The sequence below is a fragment of the Panthera uncia genome, chromosome C2, assembly GCF_023721935.1.
Source record: "Panthera uncia isolate 11264 chromosome C2, Puncia_PCG_1.0, whole genome shotgun sequence".
In the NCBI taxonomy this organism is placed as follows: domain Eukaryota; kingdom Metazoa; phylum Chordata; class Mammalia; order Carnivora; family Felidae; genus Panthera; species Panthera uncia.
Window position 1 is genome coordinate 6,728,104 of NC_064810.1, and position 9,975 is coordinate 6,738,078.

Genomic DNA, 9,975 nt, shown 5'->3' on the forward strand with positions numbered 1-9,975 from the left:
GCTGTCCTGATTTATATCTTGCCCATCTGTAGCCAGATGCAATGTTTACCTGTGAGAGCAAGACAATGCATGCCTAACATCTACTGTCTCATGGTGACACACACCATTTTATTAATTTTTGACAACTTTCAAAACATCACACATAAAGAAAAGTACCTGAAAATCAATGTACAGCATGATTCATCATAATACAGGAACAGACCCACCCTTGTGCCCCTCCCCCATCCTTACTCTTCCCTCCCTCCCTCTCAGGGAGATATTACCTAAATATCTTAATTACCTTTTTTTGATCATCACTTCTTCACTGTTTTTGGTAGATTTCTCATCCAAACGTGCATATCTAGTCACTATAGCGTAGCTTTGCCTCCGTTTTGATCTTTATACAATAGTAATCGTACAGTGTATTCCTTTCTGTCAGGTTTTCCCTCACCATTAGGTTTGTGAGATTGATACATAATGTTGTGCGTAGCAGTGGTTTCTGGTAGTTTCTTCATTTTCATTGCTGTGGAGTGCCCGATGTATAAGTGTGCCACACTTTATGATTCATTCTACTGCTGAAGGGCTTTAGAGACGTTCCCAGCATTGGCTATGGCAGATAATACTGCTGAGAATGTGCCGGTGTGTGTGTGTGTGTGTGTGTGTGTGTGTGTGTGTGTGTGTTTGGTGCATACGCCATACCTTTCACTGTACGTTGATTGTGTAGTGACATTGCGAAGTCTTTAATGATACAGATGTGCTGGATTTTCTCTGTTTCCTTCTCCGATCCACTCTTTCTCCTTCACTGCCCTGACCCTTGCCTCCGGGTTTCACATCTCTGAACTGCATCACATGGGCTGCCTGGTCCTCTGTCTTCCACTGAGTTCAGCTTAAACACCAGAAGGAAATCACAGGGTTGGAAGAGAGAGAGAGAGAGTTCAATTATTTATTTCCCCAGCTTTCTCCCTTTGGCCAAAGGTTGGCACTGACGGTTTTCCTCTAGAGAAGACCGTAGCTCCTATTGTTTACCATGTCCTGTAATTACAGCTTCATCCGCGTCTGTTTCCAGGTGCTGATAACCACCTTCTCCTTGGCATTGGGAGCCTGAGGACCATGATGGCTTCCCCTTTTTGCTAACCCTCAGGACTTCATCACCCTCTAGCTTTTACTAAATTCTTCCCTCATCTTTGTAAGTTCTTCCACTAAACTCTCTTCAATGACCTCTTTGAATATAGTGTTTTCTAGAAGAACCTTGACTCGTAAATAAAGGTATCCTCTAAACCCCAGCTGCAGGTGAAAAGTAGGCAGATACTCCATATCTTTGCCCAAAAGTTGTCGGTCTTCGTTTTAGACGTTCTGATGTATATGCTCTGTTTTCTCATTATGGTTTTATTTTTTTAAATGTTTTTTAATGTTTAAAACATTTTTTTTGAAGGAGAGAGAGACAGAGAATGAGTGGGGAGGAGCAGAGAGAGAGGGAGACACAGAATTCGAAGCAGGCTCCAGGCTCTATGCTGTCAGCACAGAGCCCAACGTGGGGCTCAAACTCACAAACTGTGAGATCACGATCTGAACCGAAGTCGGACGCTCAACCGACTGAGCCACCCAGGCGCCCCTCATTGTGGTTTTAAGTTGCATTTCCTGGATTAATAATGAGGTGGAAGACTTTTTCATAGATTCAGTAGGCACTTGGTAGCTTCTTTTTTGAATGCCTGTTCAGTTTTTTCCCGTGTTTCCTTGGGTTGTGTATCTTCTTATTGATTTATAGGTATTCTTGATATGAATGGTAGGTCACACGTGTTAAAAATATCACCTTCTACTCCATTGACTGCTTTTTATTCCCTTAGTAGTGTCTTCTGATGAAAAGAATTTCTCGGGCGCCTGGGTGGCTCAGTCGGTTAAGCGTCTGACTTCGGCTCAGGTCATGATCTCGCGGTTCGTGAGTTCAAGCCTCGCATCGGGCTCTGTGCTGACAGCTCAGAGCCTGGAGCCTGTTTCAGATTCTGTGTCTCCCTCTCTCTCTGCTCCTCCCCTGTTCATGCTCTGTCTCTCTCTGTCTCAAAAATAAATAAACGTTAAAAAAATAAAAAATAAAAAAAAAAAGAAACTTTATTGTTTTGCCTCACATTTATATTTACAATTAGACTGGAATTGGTTTTTGACTTTTGACTGATTGGTTTTTGATGGTATGAGCTAGTTGTCAAGTTGCTTTTTTTCCATATGGATATCCAATTTCTCCCAACACCATATTCTAGAGATTTCTTCCTTTCTTCACTGCTCTGCATGCCACCTTTGTCACAAGTAAGCATGTTCTTATGTGTGTAAATTTGTCTCTGGGCCATCTTTTCTTTTCCATTGTTTTGTTTGTCATACCTGCATGAATACTACTAGGACCTAATTATTGTGCCTTTAATAATGTTTGATAGAACAAGTTATCCTACTTCACTCTTCTTTAATAACATCTATTCTATTTTTGACCCTCTGCATTTCTACATAAATTTTGGAATCAATTTGTCAAGTTCTCCAAATATCTTATTGCAATTTTGATTGGATCTACATTGTATCTGTTGATGAGTTTGAAGAGACTTGACATCTTTACAGTATTAAGTCTTTCAATCCATGAATATGGTATACTTATCCATTTATTTAATCCTTCTTTTGATAATACTTTGTGGTTCTCTATATAAAGGTCCTGCACCTCTTGTACTAGATTTATTCCCATCTTTTAAGATATTTTTGATGATTGATTTCTAAATTCTCTTGACTTTTCTAGGTAAAAAATGATACTATCTGCAAATAGCTGAAGTTTTATCTACTTTTTCCTTGGCATTTTATTTCATTTTTTACTTATGTACTGACTAGGACCTCCAGGACCATTTATGACAGATGTGGTGATTGTGACCCTCTTTGTCTTTTCTCCTAACTTAAAAGGAATAAATTTCAGTGTTTCATCATTAAAGTAGGTGGCTTACTGTAAGCTTTCATAGATGCTATTTATGAGACTGACAAAGTTCTCTTTTATTTCTAATCTAATAAGAATTTTTATTATGAATTGATATCAAATTTAATTAAATGTGTTTTCTTCTTTTATTTGAGATTATCATATGATTTTTCTTCCTTACAATGTATGTATAATTTATATTGATTGAAATAACCGTATATTCTTGGAATACACCCAGCTTGACCATAATATATTTATTGTCTTTCATATACTGTTGGATTTGGTTTTCTGAGATTTTGTTCAGTTTATTTTGCATCTGCTTTTATGTGTGAGGTCAGCCTATAATTTTTTTTTCTCATAGTGTCTTAGTCACATCTTGAGTCAAGCTTTTCCTTTTTTCTATTACCTAGGAGAGTTTGTATAAGACTAGCATTAATTCTTACTTAAGTGTATGTCAGAATTTGCTGTTAAATAAGTCTGGGCCTGGAATGTTCCTTTTTGGTTTTCTTTTAGGAAGGATTTAGATGATCTAATCAATCTATGACTTCAATAGTTATAGGAGTTCAGATTTTGTGTTTTTTTCTTTGGAAGTTTTGGTAAATTATATTTTCCAAAGATTTTATTTGTTTCAGTTAAACTTCCACATTTATTGATAGGAAATTGTTTATAATGTTCTTTTATAATCCTTTTAATGTCTATAGGATCTGTAGTAATGGCTCATTTTTCACTGTTGACTTTGGTTATTTTTACTTTCTCTGTTTTTCCCTTAATAATACTCACCAAGGGCTTATAAATAACTAATCTTTTCAAAGATTTGACTTGTTAATCTTTTCCCTTGTATGGTCATTCTCTATTTTATTAATTTTATTCATATCTTTGTTATTTTCCTCCTTTTTTCTTTTTTTTTCTAACTTCTTAAGATTAATACCTTTCCCTTTTTCCTATGAGGTATTAGCCACAGAAACAGTAACATAATTTCTTATCTATTTCATATTTACTCTTTTTTACTTTCAGAACCAAACCTGGCTTAAGTTAGATTTAAGATACATATAATTTCTACAGGCTTCTCTTCGTGCAATGTCATACAGTGTGTTCTAATCAAAAGAATTTTATGTCAAGTGCCCTTTGAATTATTCTTGTGAGTCCTCGTTGCTCAAATGAGTTACCAAGTATCTGTCTATAGATGTCAAGATATTTCCTCACTTTGACACATTTTTTCAAAATAATCTTAACCTGTAGTTTATTTGTTCCTTTTGTGTTGAATCAAATACTTTACCCAAGTTAAAATTTTTTTTTCCTAAAAGATTTTGCCACTTTTTTCCCACCGTCTGAACACATGCTAATCCTGTGGGACCCAACTAAAATTTCATTTTCCTCAAAAAACTTTTATTAACAAGTCATTATTTTACTAACATTATATTTAACAATATAGATGCACAAATGTTTCTTGAGTAAATGAACAAAACTCCACCTCTTTGTACCAATATGTATTATTGTATTTATTTATTCTTTAAAATCTAATCAGTAGCCTAATAAGTTTTTATTAATATATTACAGATTTGTGGCATTTTAATATTTCTACATTAAGATATGAATTGAAGATTTGTTTCTGATTATAAAAGTAACACATACTTGTTACAGTCCAACTTTCCCCAAGTGTTTGACTTGAAAAGAGGCTGTTATGCCATGGTTCCAACTTGTAAACTGAGGTTTATACTTCAGAATGTTTTCTCTGCATATACTAACACACATCTGATAATGTTTTGAACTTAATATACCGCAAAAATTTTCTATGCAGTGAATTTAGATCTGTCTCATTCTTCTTAATACTGTGTAATATGTTTATCTAGTCTCTGATTGATAGGTATCCAACTTATTCTCATTTTTTACTATTACTAAAGAGTGTTAGAGTGAACATTCTTGCACCCATGTCTTTGTTTATTGTGTTTCTAAAAGGTGGATTCTAAAAAAATAGGAATTGCTGAGTGAAAGGATGAATTATTTTCCGATAAGATCTGAATCTGTATTCATAATACACATACATGAATGAGAGTGTTCTTTCCTCCACATTCTTACCTGTGCTGCCGTAATAAAAATTTTTCATTTTTTTCATATGGATAAGGCCCCAAATACTGTGGTTTGGCTTCCTTATATTGATTTCCTTGCATTTCTTTTACTATTTATTGGACAGTTTATAAATGGCAGAATCTTGTGATAGTGACTTGCTTTTATGCAAATTCTGGTTTTTAATTTTTTAATTAAGTTATAGCTGACATCTTATAACATTGTATTAGTTTTTGGTGTATGACAGATAACATTTTAGTGCTCTCATGATGGGTTCTTTCATAAGTAGACTGCATCACATCTACCGTAAGGCACATAGTTATTTTCAAAAATTGGGCTGTGTCTTACAGCTGTTGGATTAAGAAAGTGTTACGACTAATTTTGTTTGGCAGAATTATTTTTTCTCTTCTAGAAAGCGATGCATTAGATGGTGGCATGCTGTATATGTACCATCCATGGTCTTACAGTGGTGAAATACGGTCAAGTGACTGCGTCTAATAATTTTCCAACTATAACTCTGCATCCATCCAATTTCAGTGTGAGACCAGGAAGCCCTGTGTCACATGACGGTGTAATTGCCGTATTGATAGGTGTTAAAAATCAATCAACGTCTAGCCTTGTATCTAATACTCATTCCACCTTGTGTCTGCTTTCAGGCAAAAAACAATACACAATGTCTGAAACAATTTTGTCTTTGATTTTATGTTAAAGGAGTTCCTCTTGGATTTAGTAAATAGACGTACTGTTGATACAATGTTCAAATTTAGTGCAGAATGATTGATTTCTTCATTTGGGGGGTTATGAATCATGCCTGTACCTATTGATTTTTCTTCTTCACTTACATTCATTACTTTTGAATTCAGGAAGATGGTTGGAAGTTAAAACGGTTTTGATGTTAGAGAAGCGTTTTTGGATTGCTGGATTCATACCCAAAACCTCTGGTTTTTTACTTCCAAGCAGTCTACTAATTCCAGAAATTCTGCACTTACTGCTGCTGGGAAAAGGTAACAACGGAATATCTGATTTTCAGCATAAATTCTCTCCTTCCAGCTGTTGTTTGGTTGAAGGCGATGAACACCTACGCGGGCACAGAGTCCGTTCACAGCTGCACGATTTCACGGGGAGAGCTCTTACTCCCGGCTCTTATCGGAGAAAATCTGTATGTGTTCAGAGGGAAATGGACCTTAATGTGTCTGTCAGTTCTTTTTTGCACTTGTAAGTGAGAAAAAAATTAGAAAGCTAAAGGGTGGCGGTTTTGAGTTATTAAGAATGGTCTGGATTAGCCTCAACGTCCATGGGTCAGTACAAGGTGGCCGCTGATATTTCACATCTGTTTTTGGTTTGCAGTTACTAACAAAGAAGCACAAGGTATGTGTAGCCTCATTGTTAGCGGTTTCCCTGCTCTCTTAAAGACACAGAGCCCCCCACTCCAAAGGGAAGCAATACTTCTCACTCCCTTTTACAGATTAGGCACAAAGGCTTGGGTTAGGGGTCACCCCTGGCAGTTGAAAAATTTCTTTGTGAACCTTCCCAGTTCTTTTTTTTTTTTTTTTTCTGGCTGTTAAGAAAATAATAAAAAGAGCTCGCAGCGCAAGAATTCCGTAAAACGGAGCGGTGTGAGACCTACTAATGGCTTCTGTTCCTGATGAAAAGTTTGAAAGAGCTTGAAGTCACCTGGAATCAGATATCTCAGATGCAGATTATCTCCAAGTCTGGGAGGTGAGATTTGGGTGCTCCGGCCCTCCGGGCTCAGAATAGGGTTGCTTCATCCACAGGAATTCAGTACGTGAGTTGGAAAGTAAGAGAACTTGACCTTCTTTATAAAGAAGCCCCACAGATGTGTGGAGAGCATTCCGTGGGGACTGCTGTTTTTCTCACGCTCTTTCTGGGGATGAGGAACACCCGGGGCCGCAGATCCGGGAAACAGGGCCCCCTCGTGGGTACCTGTGCGTCTCCCCTCTGCTCTGGGGTGGTGGTTGGCCAGGCCCCACCTCGCGGTCTTCCAGATGGCTCTTCCCGTTGTCACAACTGACCCAGTGGAAACCCCCGTGGCATCCCGGAAGCCTGAGACGCCGCACGGGGGACAGGGCCCCTGGTTTCTAGCGGCTAATGTTTCAAGGGGAATAATAGCACCACCTTCCAAACACTGATACTTCTCTTTTTAGTAACTCGGGGTAATGAACCCTCTCCCTCTGCTTCTCATTTACCAGCCCCATTCCTGTGGAAGTCACAGAGGGGAAATTAAAGCTTTCCCATGTCTCCTGGGGAAAGTAACCTAAGGTGGATGGGCAGAGATGCTTCCAGAAAGTGGGAATGGGGAGGGTCAGCAGGCTGCAGGCACGGGGTGGGGACCGAGGAGGGAGGTCACAGCCAGGACCCAGGGGCCCCTGCCCTGGGGGGCTCAGGTGACCCGAGGCACACGCACCTGTAGTGAGCGGAGAGGAAGCAGGGGGAAGAGGGAGGGAAGAACTCGCGATGTTCGCCTCTTACGTCTTTTAAGTCAGATGCTGTTGAAATTTTGGCACGTTTTCTCTCCAACAGATACGTACTTTTTGTGTGTGTGTTTGGCCGATGACTGCTTCCCTTCCTTCGCACATCTTCGGTGCCTGACACGGGGCTGAGCATAGAGTCGATGCCAGGAAGGGTTTGACGAATGGACAAGCGATCACAGAAGAATTATTGGCTGCGTAACAAGGTTGCAAAAACGTGTTTGAGTAAGGAAACTTCTGAGGGCGTTGCAGTCACCTTTTGCTTTAGAACGAATTCACTCTGGAACTCGGGGGCTTAAAACTCACAGTGACCACTTTATCACTTCTGTTCTCCGTGGTTCCAAGGGTTGACTGGGCTGAGACAGGCATTTTTCCCTCAGAGTCTCCATCATGGCTTCTCCGTGCTCCTTGGGCTCTCTCTCAGTATGGCGGTCAAGATGCGAGGGTGGCTGTTGCCAAGGAAAGCGGGTGGAAGCTGCACCATGTTTCCAGGTAGCTTGGAGGGCGCAGGAGCTGAACTTAAACGCTGTAGAGACAGGTCTTCCCAGCTTCGAAGGGTGGGCACATGGCCCCCCCCTTTTGATGGGAGCAGTGTCGATGTCACCTTATAAGATGGGCACCTGTGATGGCGAATCTTGCTGGGCTCTCTTGGCGATTCAGTCACCGTGGGTGACGCAGCAAGTGTCCAGAAGTGCAACGAACCCGGCATTCTGACGGTTTTCACTAATTGCACGTGGGACCGACCCAGGTGCTGAATCAGTGTCGCTGGAAATAACCTTAGTCAGAGTTGCTTTGGAAAAGTGCAAGGGCTGGGGTAGCGCCAAAAGCTGTTATTTTATTTTGAAATAAACGTGCCGTAAAGATATCACGAGGCAGGCAAAACACGGGACAGAGTCTCCTTCTTTCAGTCACTCGTTTACGTGGTTGGTAGTTCGTTATTCTCATGGAATATCTTCTCACTGCCAGGTGTTGTCGGTTCAGTTACCGAGAGGGAAATCCCGTCACACACAGAGTTGGTGGAAGGTCTCGAAGGGACCAGTTGCCTTCTTCCCCCGCACGGCCTGATCTGGGGGAATTGCTGGAGAAAGTCGCCTCTAAAGTTACACGGGTCATGTGGCCTGGAAACGTGGGGGTGGCACGGTGGTGGGGCAGCCAGCCTCTCTGTGTCTCTGTCTCTCCGCATCAGTCAGTGTCTTCCTCGCTGTCGTTCTGTTGTGCGTGTGCGGTGTGGTGGGGGGAGGCGTGGGTGGCTCACAGCTTGAGTGCCAGCTTCCCTCTTAATTTCGAATGCAGATCTTCTCAGGAATTGGTCAGCACGCAGTGGAAAACCAGGTGAACGCCAAGTTCAAGTCAGACTCTGGGCTTTTGAGGGCCTCTTCTGGGCGGCCCATGGGCATGGCCGGTACTCTCCTTCCCTGGTGCTCCTGGGCTCTGTTGACGTGCTTCATTCATTCATTCATTCATTCATTCAGCAAATGGTTGCCGAGCACGGGAGGACATGAGGACGTGTCCTCTGCATGAGGACAGAGCACCAGGGGCTCCGGGGGTTTGCTGCCCTCAGTCTTTGGGCACGGGGAGGGTGGCACATGGCAGGGGACTCAGTACGTGCTAATTCCTCCCTTGAACAAACCTGCAACATCACCAGTTGATTTGCCGAAGGAAAACGGGCCCAGGTGGAGTCCGTGACTCCTTGACTCACTGAGGCCGAGGCCAGGCTGAGGCCTCCTCGCCCGGAGCCAAGGCCCCTGTGACTGGACTCACTAGACTCGTGCTCCCTGAGGGGTGTCAGCCCAGGTGGTCTCCAACCGTCTCCCTTGGTGGCCCAGAAGCCAGCTCTGCCCTCCCATCCTTCGGTTTCCACCTAAGCTGTTCATTTCGGGGAGCCGATAGTGTGGGGGCAGGCTCTGTGAGCCTGGGGTTGCTCTTCTCTTCTGTCAGTGCCTTAAAAAATATTTTTAATGTTTATTTATTTCTGAGAGAGAGAGAGAGAGAGAGAGAGAGAGACTGTGTGAGCAAGGGAGGGGCAGAGAGAGAGGGAGACACAGAATCCGAAGCTGGTTCCAGGCTCCGAGCTGACAGCACAGAGCCCGACGCGGGGCTCGAACTCACAAGCTGCGAGATCATGACCTGAGCCGAAGTCAGACACTTAACTGACTGAGCCACCCAGGCGCCCCTCCTGCCAGTGCCTTTGTCTAGAGTGGCGTCGCCTGAGGCTGGGCACGGGGTCCCCCGGTCACAGTTTTCCACACCTCGCCCCATCCACCGTGTGCCATTTATGTGCAAAGGTGAAGTTTGTTTCCCTTTAAAAGTCGCAGACCAGCAGACGAAACACTGCCTTAATTATCCTTCCATAGAGCACATTGAAAATGAACCTCTGCTCTCCTGGCAGACCGAGAGGAAAATGCATCGCCAACCACACTTTCTGTCACCTCTTCGGGGATCGGTGGGAGCCTGTCCCACATGCAGCCCCACCTTCAGATGGCCATGAACCAGACAAACGACTGT